This window comes from Babylonia areolata, chromosome 32 (genome assembly GCF_041734735.1).
Source record: "Babylonia areolata isolate BAREFJ2019XMU chromosome 32, ASM4173473v1, whole genome shotgun sequence".
NCBI lineage: Eukaryota > Metazoa > Mollusca > Gastropoda > Neogastropoda > Buccinidae > Babylonia > Babylonia areolata.
Genome location: NC_134907.1, coordinates 4,423,510 through 4,438,509, shown reverse-complemented (window position 1 = coordinate 4,438,509; position 15,000 = coordinate 4,423,510). Strand labels below are relative to the sequence as shown.

At 42.9% G+C, this 15,000-nt stretch overlaps 1 protein-coding gene across 4 annotated transcripts in view; it reads left to right on the top strand.

Annotated features, from left to right (window-relative positions):
• Positions 1–15,000, top strand: part of LOC143276512 (muscarinic acetylcholine receptor gar-2-like) — a 266,866-nt gene that overhangs the window by 112,407 nt on the left and 139,459 nt on the right. For all 4 annotated transcript variants that reach the window (XM_076581051.1, XM_076581054.1, XM_076581049.1 and 1 more), the window contains exon 3: positions 10,867–10,921. The gene's annotated coding sequence lies outside the window, so the exon portion shown is untranslated. The remainder of the gene's footprint in view (positions 1–10,866; positions 10,922–15,000) is intronic.

Sequence of the window (15,000 nt, the reverse complement as noted above, 5' to 3'; positions counted from 1 at the left end):
GATAGGAGCGGGACCTACACAAACAAGACACCATGACGTGATCGCATTGTGTGGTATTGCATCATAGGGTAGGTATGGGTAACTGCGAACACCGTGTAATTGCGAACGATTCGTACACCGCCCCACTTCGAAGCGTTCTTAACGGTTGCATTTTACAATTTGACGTCTGCTTTGACCTTTTCCTAATACCTTAATGAATATTCATTTCCAGGAACCAGTCAAACATCAGCTATTTCTGGCTATTTCCGCGCTATTTCTTCTCTTCGCGCACCACTACCGACCAAGGTTACAAACGTGCTCTCAAAATCCTAAAATCAAGGGACGCAAGTTGTAGGACTTGAACTTTGACACAGTTTGAAATAGTTTCATTTGATGAGATAATATGTTGAATACGCATTACCAGTGCTGGGAGAATTTAAGAAAGCATATTGGTGACAGATCAAAACGTCAGTTTTAACAGGAATCTGCAGAATAGTGTTGTTTGCAATTAGACCATAGGATATTTTGAGGTGAGTGTATTTGCGAATGATGCTGTACAGTAACTGAGTACTCTCAAAAGAGTGTGTTTGTGTGCGGTATGGGTGTGTGTGTTTAAACGTTTGTTTGTGTGCATGTGTGATCAAAACCAACAATACAACAGTCTAGTGCGATGTTCCAATGATATGTTATGTCTAATGAGTTAAAGACCTGCTTTTATTGTAATTGTCTACATATACCCAAAGCCATCCTTCGCAATTGCACTTGCCCGTTCGCATTTACCCTCAGCCATCCTTGCTATTTCAAACGTCGACATAACGTTGAAAAGAATGAGCAGACGAACTTTTCCTGGTGCAACCAGGAGAAAGCCTACAAAAACAAAAGAACTACGTTTGACTGCCATACGACATATCATCGTTACAGTACACACATTCAGCTGATCGCTTCGACTGGATCGTTCGCAATTACCCATACCTACCCTGTTGTATTACTCTTTTGTGTCATAACAGATTTCTCTGTGTGAAATTCGGGCTGCTCTTCCCCAGGGAGAGCGCGTCGCTACACTGAGAACGCCACCCATTGTTGTTTGTATTTTTTCCTGCCTGTAGTATTCTTCTTATTTGTTTTCCTATCGAAGTGGACTTTTCTATAGAATTTTTCCAGAGACAACCCTTTTCTTGCCGTTGGTTCTTTTACATGCGCAAAGTGCATGCTGCACACGGGACCTCGGTTTATCGTCTCATCCGATTGACTAGCGTCCAGACCACCACTCAAGGTCTAGTGGAGGGGGACAAAATACTGGCTACTGTGCCGGTGTAACAGGCCAGATCTTACCCTGGCCAGATCTTACCCCCGTAAGAACTGGCCTAGGCCAGAGTTTATCCCCGTAAGAACTGGCCTGGGCTACATCTTACCCGGGGTATGTTTGGCCTAGGCCAGTTTATATCCCCTGGGCCATTTCTTACCCCCTCTCTTTTTCTCTGAAATACATTGATATTTGAAGAGTGCCAAGATTAACATTAGAATGAAGGGAATGTGAACTGCGAGGAATATATTTCACACAATAGTTATTGCCAATGGGCTTTTATCAAAAACTGGAAAGTTATCAATGAACTTGTTGCTTGGATAAAACTGTTGTCTTATTTGCAATTAAAATTTTCGATATGGAACACATGTTTTAATTGATATTATCTTTGAACATGAAGTTCGTTCCTAGAGACGTTCAGTCGTTCTGATGTACAGTGACTGCTTTTGATGAATTATGCTTGGTAATCTTGAGTTGGAAATAGAAAGAGGGAGACGTAGTGGCACACCACGAGAGTTTGCAAGGTTTGTAATATGGCTGTGACTGGGGATGAGTTCTATCTTATAATGGAATGCACAAAGTATAATGACTTCCGAGACAAGCGTGTGCATAGAAAAATATTTGTCTCCGAAGTCGGTTTTCATTTTTGTTTTTTGTTTGTTTCTTTCTTTTTTGTTCATAGGAAGCAGATGGAATTTGTTAGCTATAAGTACATTTATCAAATTTGCATATTCAAATGCTAATTGTTATTTGAAACATATTTGCGTTTTCGTATTAAGGCATAGTGTTGAGTATTTGAATGTCTTCTCTTCGGCGTAAAAGTATCATTTGATAGCAGTCCTCCATAAGCAACTGGAGTGAAAGGATGAATAAAACTTTATACGATATTTTTTTTTTAAAGATAATGAACAGGGAAGAAAGATGAAACTGAGAAGAGAAACAAGAAAGAAAAAGAAGGTATTGAAGAAAGGTATCCCCACTAAAAAATCAAATAGCAAGAACAGAGACAAAGAACACACACCCACACACGCACACACACACACACACACACACACACACACACACACACACACACACTCCCTTTATTGTTGTGTCTATAAAACTTTCATTCACGGTTGTCATGACATCTGATTCCGATTCTGATTCTGATTCTGATTTACACACACATACTCGCGCGCGCGCGCTTCATGAAATGATTGTTTCGCGGTTTATTTTGCAGATGATTTGGGGGGTCAGCTTTATGTTCCCCTAGGTTTATGTTCCCCAGAATTTTCCTTCAGCCAGCTACAAGTTCTTACAGGACTATATTCCCCCAGGTCTATGTTTCCACGGGTCTATGTTCCCCTAAATTTACGTTTTCTGGGTCTTTGTTCCCCCAGGTCTTTGTTCTCTCAGTCTATATTCCCCTAGGTCGATAATCCCCCAAAAAGTTTTTGGTAGGTCTATGTTCACCCAGGTCTGTATTACTCCAGGTCTATGTTCCCCCAGGTCTGTATACCCCCCCGAGTCTATATTCCCCTAAACATATGTTTGTTTAATCATGCACACACTTTTGGGTGCTTGTCAGCAGTGGTCAGCAATAGTCAATGGTCAGCAGTCAGTAGTGGTCAGCGGTGCTCAGTGGTGGTCAGTGGTCCATAGTGGTCGGTGGTGGTCTGTGGCGGTCAGTAGTGGTCAGTCATGCTCACCGGTAGTCAGTGGTCAATGGCCGTCAACAGTGGTCACTGATCTGCAGTGGTCAGTGGTGGTCAGCAGTTGTCAGTAGTAGTCCGCGGTTAATGGTGTTCAGTAGTGGTCCATATAAAGTGGTCAGTGGTGGTCAATGTGCCCTGTGACTGTGGTCAGCGGTGGTCAGCAGTAGTCAGCAGTAGTCAGCGGTCAGCAGTGGACAGTAATAAGCAACGGTGGTTATTAGTGGACAGTAATGTCAGTGGTTAGCAGAAGTCAGTGGTCAGTGGTGGTCAGCAGTGGTCAGTGCTGGGCAGCGGTGGTCAGTTGTCAGAAGTGGTCAGTGGTCAGAACTGGTTAGTGGTCAGAAGCGGTCAGCAGTGGTCAGTAGTGGTCAGAGGTCAATAGTCATAAGTGGTCAGTATTATAGTGGTCAGTGGCTGATTCTGGTCGGTCAGTGGTTAGCGGTTGTGAGTGATCAGTAGTGCTAGTGGTCAGTGGTGGCCAATGGTGGTCAGCTGTCAGTAGTGGTCAGTGTTGCTCAGCAGTGGTCAGTGGTGGTCAGCATTAGTCAGTGGTCATCAGTGGTCAATGGATGTCACCGGTGGTCAGTGGTCAATAATGGTTAGTGGCCAGCAGTGGTCAGTAGTGGTCAATGGTTAGCGGTGATCAGCAGTCAGTGGTCAATAATGGTTAGTGGTCAGTATATGGTGGTCAGCAGTGGTCAGTAGTGGTCAATGGTTAGCGGTGATCAGCAGTAGTTAGTGTTCAGTGGTGGGCAGCAGTGGATAGCGGTCAGCAGTGGTCAGTAGTAGTCAGTGGACTGTAGTGGTCAGTAGCGGTAAGCGGTGGTCACTGGGTAGTGGTTGTCAGTGACCAGCAGTGGTCAGTTTGCAGTTAATAAAATCAAAAACAAAAAACCAGGACGTCTTGATAATGCACAAATGTGACAAAACAACGCAACCTGAAGAATTTGACGTAGTCGTCAGCAGTGGTCAGCAGTGGCAAGTAATGGTCAATAATGGCCAACAGTATAGTGAAATCTGCTAAAACGTTGCAATATTGCATACAAAGTGATGCAAGCTGAACTCTGATAGTGGTTAGTAGTGGTCATACAGTGGTCAAACATCTTCAAAGACATAATGTACAAATGCGACAATATAATGCAGTCTGAGCACTCTTGAGCTGTGGTCAACCATGGTCAGCTGTGGGGGAACATAGACCTGGAGGAACGTAGACCTAGGGGAATATAGACCTGGGAGAACTTAGACCTGGGGAAACATAGACATGCTCCCCTGCACTGCATGCCAACTAGGTCACTGTTAACCTCTCTGATGTTGTCTGAAAGTGAGCATGATGTGAGCGGGCGTGGCATGGCACGTGAAGGACATTACGGGTATGTCTGTGGGTGGGTGGGGGTGGTGGTGTGTTTGTGTGTGTGTTTGTCTGTGTGTGTGAACATAGACGCTAGCGTCAAAAACAATATTGCGTAAGTCAGCGCCGCCTTTGGGGGACTCCGTGAGAACGTCTGGGAGCGGAGACAACTCACACTAAGCTGAAGGTCTACTGTGCAGTGGTCCTTACCACCCTCCCTTACGCCAGCGAGACCTGGACTGTCTACAGCAGACACACCAAACAGCTCAACCTGAGCTGTCTCTGCAGACTCCTCCACATCAGGTGGCAGGACAAAGTCCCCGACACGGAAGTCCTGGAACGAGCTGGCCTCTGCAGCGTCTAAACCCTTCTGCAGAATGTCCAAGCCAAGTGGGCTGGACATGTGGTGAGAATGTCAGACAGCCGACTGTCTAATCAACTGTTGTGTCAGGGCAAGCGCTCAGTTGGAGGACAGAAGAAACGCTACCAAGACTGCCTCAAAGCGTCCCTCAAAGTCCTGGGCGTCGACATCAACACTTGGGAGACACTTGCTCTGGACCGTCCAGCCTGGCACAGCATGATCACCACAAAAGCACGTGCAGCTGAAGCCAGGCGCATCACCGAGGAGCAAGGGAAGCGTGCTGTGCGCAAGGCCCGAGCAGCATCCACTGCCACAACAGCACCCACTCACTTGTGTCCCACATGTGGGCGAGACTTCAGGGCCCGGATTGGCCTCACCAGTCACCTCTGGACCCACAGCTACACACACACACACACACACACACACACACACACACACACACACACACACACACACACACACATACACACACACATCTTCCATCTGACTCTTGAAGCCATGGTCATCTTTGAATCCGAAGGACGAACATCATCACATCACTTTTTTGACTAACATCATCACATCAGTTTTTTGCATTAATTGCAGAGTGGCTTGAGGGTTGGAAGGAGTTATATACATTCCCTTTATCATCATCATTATTATTATTATTATTATTATTATTATTATTATTATTGTTTTGTTGTTGTTGTTGTTTAGTTGTTAGTATCAGTATTGTTATTATAATCATAATCATCCCCATCATCATTATCATCATGTGTTTTATATGTAAATGTGATACAGACTGGTTGGGTGAGCGAAGTGTACACAGGGGGTATATTCCAGCCAGGAGGGATAAGAAATGGCCCCGGGTAAGAACCAGCCAGGGATAAGATCCGGGATTCGAGCCAGTGTGCTCAGATTCTCTCGCTTCCTAAACAGATACGTTACCTCTAGGCCATCACTCCACTTAGGCAATTACTCTACATTGCATTACATTGCATTGCTTATCTTGTCTTGTCTTGTATTGTCCTATCTTGTTTTGTCTTGTGTAAGTTCATTTTTTGATTTGCGTCTACTCGACAGGGTTGTAATGAAACTCGAAAGATACAAATACTGAAAGTGTCGGTCACAAACTTTGCGCAACACTGCCGAAGCCATTTCTGAAGTGGATGACCTGCGATTGTGTGGTCCCAGTCAAACTAGTTCAGCTTATACCACACTTAGCTCTGGGCAGGAACAAGCCATGCTGAAAACAACAACAACAACAACAACCCTACTGTGTTACCAAAGTTACATACAAACACGGCCTTGAAGCACTCTGTTGACGTCAATTAGCAGATTGCCATTTCATAATTTAACAAACAGCAACAACAAAAATGTGTGGTCCGAACAATCCATATCTCTCTCCCTCTCTTCCTCCTTCCGTCTCTCTGTGTCTCTCTCTCCGTCTCTCTCTCTCTTTCTCTCTCTCTCTCATTCTCTCTGTCTCTCGCAGATGACGTTGTACTTTTGTCAGAAACTATTGTTGGTCTACAGACTCAGCTGAATAACTTACCACGTGCAGCAAGTTCCCTTCAACTGAAAGTCAACATGTGTAAGAGTAACATCATTGTATTTAGAAAGGGGGGTATTTAAGTTCACGGGAAAGATGGTTTTATGATAGTATTACAATGCCTGTTGTCAATGTTTATAAATATTTGGGGATAAATTTTACTACACGTTTGAGCTTTGTTTCTGCTTGTATAGATCTTGCTAGCAAGGCCAACAATGTCTTATTGTGTGTTATAAAAAGATTATCTTCGTTAAATAATACTTCTCTACAATTGTTTTTGAAAATTTTTGATGCTCATGTACAACCCGTCATGCAATATGGTTCTGAATTATGGGGTCTGCATAAAGCCGCGTTGGAATGTGAATCTGTGCACTTGTTTGCGTTGAAGAAATTTCTAGGCGTAGATCTGCGTACACTTAATGATCTTGTTTAATGTGAAACAAATAGACATCCGATATACGATATATAGATATCCGTATATTAACTCCGCTATACAGTGTATACGTTATTGGCTTAAGTTGTTACAAATGGATGATTATAGAGCTTACAAAATGTTGTATGAGTTACATATTAGGGGAAAGAGAAATTGGGTCATAGATGTACGTATTTGTTTAATGGATTTGGTGATGTATGGTTGAATCAAGGTGTTGGTAGTATAAATCAGTTTGTAAGACTTTTCCGGCAACGCTTGATTGATTGTAGATGGCAGGACTGGAATTACCATATTCAAAATAGTGAAAGATTTAGTTTGTATAGAACTTTTGGACATACGCATGACGCTAAACAGTACTTGGTATGTAACATGGACATGTATTTGAAGTATGTAACAACAAGATTTAGGTTAGGTGTGTCAGATTTAGCTACACATTACTATAAATACAGAGATTTTACTGACAATGATTTAATTTGCCCACTATGTAACGAAGACAAAGAAGACGAGGTACTTTTTGTTTTTCGTTGTCCAGCTCTTTGTAGAATTAGAGAAAATATATACTACCTAAGTACTATCGACAGCCATGTTTATTCAAACTGAGTTTATTATTGTCATCCACGAGACTTGCTGATATATGGAATCTGGCACTGTTTTTACACCAGACATTTAAATTTCGGGATATCGTGACATCTTAAGATGCTGTACTTCATTGCAGCGTTTATGTAATATGTGTACTTATTATGGTTGGTTATATATTTTCATTTTGTTTGTTATTACTTATATTGTCACTTACCTCTTCATAAGGGGCCTAGGCCTATTAATGAATAAATAATCTGAATCTGAATCTCTGTCTCTCTCACACACACTCTCTCTCTCTTTCTCTCTCTCCATCACTCTCTCTCTCTCTCATTCTCTCTCTCTCTCACACACACACACTCTCTCTTTCTCTCTCTTTCTTTCTCTGAGTCTTTCTATCTCTCCATCTCTCTGTCTTTCTCTCTCTCTTTCTCTCTCCATCTTTCTCCCTCTCTCTTTCTCTCTCTTTCGCTCTCTCTTTATCTCTCTTTCTCTCTCTCCATCTCTCTCTCTCTCTCTCTCTCTCTCTCTCTCTCTCCAGTACACACAACACACATCACATTATACACACACATATACACATGTGTGCGTAGAGAGAACGGTAGACAGAATAAAAGACAGAGACGGTAGAGAGAGAGACAGAGAGAGAGAGAGAGAGAGAGAGACAGAGACAGAGACAGAGACAGAGAGATACAGAGACAGAGAGAGATACACAGAGAGAGAGAGAGACGGAGAGAGAGAAACAGAGACAAAGAGAGATACAGAGACAGAGAGAGATACACAGAGAGAGAGAGACGGAGAGAGAGAGACAGAAAGAGAGAGACAGGGAGACAGAGACAGAAAGAGAGAGACAGGGAGACAGAGAGAGACACATAGAAAGAGAGACAGAGAAAGTAAAAAGCAAGAAGCCCCACCCCCTCCCCCCATCCCCCCGACCCCTTTGACATTTCAAAGCAATCAAAGTTTTGTTGTCCATCGTGACATTTGACATTAGTGTTGTGTCACACAGACACGTCAGTCCGAGGGAAATGCAATACTTCCTTTCTGCGTCTGTCGATGAAACACCTCTGTTCACACACACACACACACGCGCGCGCACACTAGCACACACACACGCGCGCGCGCGCGCGCGCTCGCACACACATAAATATATATATATATATAGAGAGAGAGAGAGAGAGTGGCAGACAGACAAATTTAGTGAGAGGGAGAGACAGACAGACAGAGTCAGATAGATAGCTGGATAGACAGACAGACAGATAGACAGACAGGCAGACAGACAGACAGATAGACAGACAGATAGATAGATAGATAGATAGATAGATAGATAGATAGATAGATAGAAACACAGGACTGATACACTAGTATCATGCCAGATGAAACCACTGAAGGATCTGACACACGACCCGTTTCAGTTGTTTCAGTCAGAAGTGTTTGAAACCTACGGTCCTGCCGTGTGTGTGTGTGTGTGTGTGTGTGTGTGTGTGTGTGTGTGTGTGTGTGTGTGTGTGTGTGTGTGTGCTTGAGAGAGAGAGACAGACAGACAGACAGAGACAAAGACAGAGAGAGAGAGAGAGAAAGAGACAGACAGACAGAGGCAAAGACAGAGACAGAGACAGACACAAAAACAGAGAGAGAGAGAGACGGAGACAAAGAGAGAGAGAGACAGAGACAAAGACATAGAGACAAAGACAGAGAAAGAGAGAGTGAGAGAGAGAGGGAGAGAGAGAGAGAGAGAGAGAGAAAGAGAAGACAGACAGCCAAAGACACAAAGAGGGAGAGGAATAGAGAGAGACAGAGACAGATACAAAGACAGAGAGAGAGACAGACAGACAGACAGAGAGACAGAGACAAAGACAGAGAGAGAGAGACAGAGACAGATACAAAGACAGAGAGAGAGAAAAACAGACAGACAGAGAGGGACAGAGAGAGAGAGAGAGAGATCTTTATCTTACTTCTTTAAGTTTGTCTTTCTTTCTGTTATGTCAAGTTCGGGTTCTTTTTTATGTCGCTATTTTCCTCGTTCTTTCTTTTACTTTTTTTCTCCATTTTGTTGTCCTTACATTTTTGTTCATCTCATCATTCTCTAACATTCTGCACATCTTTTGATCATTGCAACAGAATGATACCACTCAAAACATCAAAGGGATCGGGATGAAGCCAATTTCATTTTAATATACGACTCACGGCAGATGCATATTTTCGTCAAACTCGCCTTTCTTCAGTGAACAGCCGAGAACTACTCTGGCATATGTTGTTGGTGGGACTTCAATTCTCTAGAAAAGTTGCGCTTGAATTCTTCAAGAAATTCACGCTTGCATATTTCTCATGTCTCCAGGGCTGCTTCATATCTGTCATGCTTTCAGGTCGGGTGCCTCATATTCGGGGTGGATGTATGGGTTTGAAATATCTCCCATTCTTTACGGCAGTTACGGCTGTGCTGTGTTGAACGTAAATCTAAACAGAGTGTCAAGCAATATTGATTGTTCATGCAACTTACGGACATTGTCTTCAAGTAAGGAAGTGTTATAGTGTATATATATACATCTATTTATCTATATATGCATATCTCTCTCTCTCTCTGTGTATGTATATATATATATATATATATATATATATATATATATATGACGGAGAGCGAGAGAGAGAGAGAGAGATGCATATATAGATAGATAGGTAGAAGATAGATAGATAGATAGATAGAGAGAGAGAGAGAGAGAGAGAGAGAGAGAGAGAGCTATACATACATACATACACACATACATACATACATACATACATATTTTTTGTAAAATTGAATAATATCTTCATCATCTATATATGACAGATAGGTAGAGAGAGAGAGAGAGAGAGAGAGAGAGAGAGAGAGAGAGAGAGAGAGATGCATACATACATACATAGATGCATACATACATACATACATATTTTTTGTAAAATTGAATTATATCTTCATCGTCTTCCTTATTCACCTCTTCACTATTCTTTCTTTCTTTCTATCTCCCTTTCTTTTCTACATTTTTTTCTTCTTCTTTTCTTTCTCTTTCTTATCTTAATCTATTTTTGTCTTCTTTTTTTTTAATTCGTTTTTCTTGTCTTTTTTCACTGCTTCTTCCACTTTGTCTTCTTCTTATCCTGTTTCTCCTGTTGTTAACTGGCATTATGGAGACCGGTCATGATGATGTTCAGAATTATCGTGTCAAGTAGTGTGGCCTCCAGTGCTTTGTCTTTCCAGTCAAAGTGATTTTGGAGGGGGGGGGGGGGGGGGGGGGGGGGGGGGGGGGGGGGGGGAGTTGGAGAGGGAGGAGGGGGGAAAGCAGGAGAAAGAGAGGGAGTAGTGAGACTGTGTGCGCGTGTGTGCATACTTGTGTGTGTGTGTGTGTGTGTGTGTGTGTGTGTTTTGTGTCCGTGTGTGTGTGTGTGTGTGTGTGTGTGTGTGTGTGTGTGTGTGGTGTGTGTGTGTGTGTTTTGTGTTTATGTGTGTGTGGTGTGTGTGTATGTGTGTGTATTTCGTTGGTGTGTGTGTGTGTGTGTGTTTGTGTTTGTGTTTGTGTCTGTGTGTCTGTGTGTGTTTGCGTGCGTGCTAGAATGCGGGTGGTCTAGGGTTTCTGTAACCTTGTCGCTGTGTTCTTTTTCTGTCCCAGGAGTGATTCCACCCAGACACGCGACTCTACAAAAAAGTTCCGGTTGTAAAGACAGGTATGTAAACACTTTGGCTTTTTTTCTCTCTCTCTGTCTTCTTCATTTTTTGTGTGTTGATGAACGTTGTGCTGTCTCCTGTCTCCTCTATACGTCTGCGTCTCTTTTTTGTTTTCGGGTTGTTGTTGTTTTTTGCCTCTGACTGCCTTTGTCTATCTCCGTCTCTGTCGTTTTTTGAAATGTATAGACAGACAGACACAGACAGACTGAGACTGGGAAGAAGAAGAAGAAGAAGAAGAAGAAGAAGAAGAAGAAGAAGAAGAGAGAGAGAGAGAGAGAGAGAGAGAGAGAGAGAGAGAGGGGCAGGCAAACAGAGAAAGAGACGAGTACAAAGAGAGAGCACAGAGAGAGAGAGACAGAGAGAGAATAGAGAGAGAGAGTGGGGAGTACAGATAGAGAAAGAGAGAGCCATAGAGAGACAGAGACAGAAAGACAGAGAGAGTGGGGATTACAGAGAGACAGACAGACAGACAGACAGAGAGAGAGAGAGAGAGAGAGAGAGAGAGAGAGAGAGAGAGAGAGAGAGAAAACAGAGAGAGACAGAGAGTCAGAGAGAAAGTGAAAGGCTGACAAAGAAAGATTAAGAAAGACACATACATACATACAGACAGACATACGGGCGGACAGACAGACAGGCAGACACACAGACACATAGACAGACATAGCAGTTAAAAACTATAAAAGCACAGCTGCAGAGACGAACTGAAATAGAAAACATAAGTCATGGGGAGAAACCTTTTTAAATACATTTGTCAGGCATATCTTGTGTCGGAAATGTTAAAAAAAAAAAAAAAAAAAAAAGCCGTGATCCATTTAGTTTCAGTTTATCAAAAGAAAAAAAAATCTGTCGCTCCGTCGGGAAAAACGACAACAAGAAATAAACTGTAGCAAATATGATTATCATGATAATGAAAATGATGCAAATGTTATATCATCACTTTCGTCATTTTACCTCTATATGTCTTTCGAACGCTGGAAATACTTGACATGTTGGCATGTGTATGACTCAGTTCTGATTATACTTGTGTGTGTGTGTGTGTGTGTGTGTGTTCATGCAGGTGCCAGAATAATCAATGTATATGACTATGGGCCCTCAACAACGAAGAAGAAGAAGATATAAAAGTAAATAGATTACCAAATTCATCCCCTTAATCACAACGAGGTGAAGAACCCCCCCCCCCCCCCCACCACTCCTCCTGTGCCACCATCACCACCCAACCCCCTCCCCCTTCCCACACACACACACCCCTCCCTCCCTCTCTCTCCCCACCAACCTGAACTATTGCTCTGACTCCGTTTTCCCCCATCCCCACTCCGTTCAGAATCCCTATGCCACACGTTATTCCTCACGACTTATTGCCAGCAGTTCCTCCCAAACCAGTCTGCCCCCCCCCCCCACTCCTCCCCCCTACTCTCCCTCTCCCCCCTTGTGAATCTTGTCATGCGCGCACCTGTTCTGACGGTTACAGCTTTGGCTGTTGTGCCAACTCGTGCTTTTTGTTTTATTTATTTATTTATTTTATTGCTGTTTTCCTTCCTCGTTCCGCAATCTTCGTCTGGTTTGATCCGTGGCTGGGTGGTTGGTGAAGTTCACTGGCCAACGGTTTGAATCCTTTTCACTTTGCACGGTGCCTGCAGGTGTGTGCTGACCAACAGTCTGTGACAGTGTGGGACTGGAGGTGTCTGGAACCTGTCTTTAAGAGAGAGAGAGACAGGGAGAGAGAGAGGGAGAGAGAGAGATAGAGAGAGAGGGAGAGAGAGGGAGAGAGAGATGGAGGATGGAGAGAAAGAGAGAGAAATAGAGGGAGAGAGAGGGAGAGAGAGATATAGAGGGAGAGAGAGAGGGAGAGAGAGAGGGGGATGGAGAGAGAGAGGGAGAGAGAGATAGAGATAGAGGGGAGAGACAGAGAGGGACGGAGAGAGATAGAGAGAGAGAGAGGGAGAGAGAGAGAGAGGGATGGAGAGAGAGTGAGAGAGAGGGATAGAGAGAGAGAGGGGGAGAGAGAGGGAGAGAGAGAGAGGAGAGAAAAAGAGAGGGATAGAGAGAGAGAGAGGGATGGAGAGAAAGAGAGAGAGAGAGGGATAGAGAGAGAGGGGCGAGAGAGAGGGAGAGAGGGATGGAGAGAGAGAGAGAGGGAGAGAGGGATGGAGAGAGAGAGAGAGAGAGAGAGAGAGAGAGAGAGAGCGAGAGAGAGAGAGAGAGAGAGAGGAGAGGTTCAAAATTTTATTACTCAAGGGTAAAGATTTTACGCATGGCCTAGTCTTCCAATCAGTCCGTGTGACAATAACAATGACAACAACAATGACGACGAGAATAAAACTCTTCTTCTTCTTTCTCTTCTTGTTGTTGTTCTTCTTCTTTCTCTTGTTGTTGTTGTTCTTCTTTCTCTTGTTGTTGTTGCTGTTGCTGTTGTTGTTGTTCTTTCTCTTGTTGTTGTTGCTGTTGTTGTTGTTGTTCTTCTTCTTCTTTCTCTTGTTGTTGTTGCTGTTGTTGTTGTTGTTCTTCTTTCTCTTGTTGTTGTTGCTGTTGCTGTTGTTGTTGTTCTTTCTCTTGTTGTTGTTGCTGTTGTTGTTGTTGTTCTTCTTCTTTCTCTTGTTGTTGTTGCTGTTGTTGTTGTTGTTCTTCTTCTTTCTCTTGTTGTTGTTGCTGTTGTTGTTGTTGTTCTTCTTCTTCTTTCTCTTGTTGTTGTTGCTGTTGTTGCTACTGTTGTTGTTGTTCTTCGTCTTCCTCTTTTGTTGTTGTTGTTGTTGTTGTTCTTGTCGTCGTCGTCGTCGTTGTTATCGTTCTTCTTCTTTCTTCACTCTTACTTTTTCTTTGTCTGTATTATTCCTGTCTTCTTTTCTCTCTAAAGACTGGGAGATGTTAGTGACGTCATAAAAAAATCATGTTGTAGTTGTTGCTGTCCTTGCTGGTGTTGTTGCTGTTTAAACCACAGCTGGCTGTACGAATACGCTGTTTTGTGAAGTTGTACCTGACATCAATATTACTTCCTTTGGAAGAAAATCCTTTGAACTCGATTTAAATCTTCCGTGGACTGAAGGAGACTGAAGGTATTTTTTCAGTTGAAGCATTAACATTGTCTGGCCGTTGTATGTCTGCTTTTCCTTGCTTTCTTTTGTGTGCCTCGTGTTGCTTCTTGTCATTTAACTTTTTATTTTATTTTATTCTATTCTATTATTTTCTTTATTTTATTCCATTTTTTTTCTTTTGCTGGGTTTCTGTTCCTTTTTTGCATTGCACTTTTCTTAAAAAAATGTTTGACGTGTTGTTTTCTCTGTCTCTGTCTCTGTCTGTCTCACTGTTCAAACCTTGGAGACGAATAACTGTGAGCAAAAGGCACAGTACCCATCTGCCACAGGGACTTCTTAAGCTAATGACAAGGTACCAAAGTGTCGCTTATCCCTTAGTAGTTTATTCTGGTTCAATTCTGTTTTTCTTTCTGTTCCATTTTTATCTGTTTTGCAGCATTTTTGTTCTGGTTTGTATCTGCTATGTCTCGACAGCTTTACAGCTAATGACATATATTTCAATGGTGTGACTTATCCCGTATATAGTAGTTTATTTTGCTTCAATTCTGTTTTTCCTTTCTGTTCCAATTTTTGCAACATTTTGGTTCTGATTTGTACCTACTACGTCACAACAGCTTATAACATTAAACTTTTCAGTGTTCAGTATTCTCTCTGTCTGTCTGTCTGTCTGTCTCTCTGCCTCTCCCTCTCTCTGTGCCTCTCTCTCTCTCCTTCTGTCTGTCTCTGTCTCTCTGCCTCTCTGTCTGTCACTGTCTCTCTGCCTCTCTGTCTATGTCTGTCTGCCTCTCTGTCTGTCTGTGTCTGTCTGCCTCTTTGTCTGTCTGTCTGTCTGTCTGTATGTCTGTCTCTGTCTGTCTCTCTGCCTCTCTCTCTTTCTCTGTCTGTCTCTGTCTGTCTGTCTGTCTTTCGCTGTCTGTCTGAGAAACTCTTGAGCAGTGTTCTTTTTGCTGTTCGCATTCACTGTTGGCTGTTTGACATTTTATTTCATCATCTGTACGATTGTTTCTTTTGACACTGAATAGAGGAATGAAAGGGAAGGGGTGGAGGAG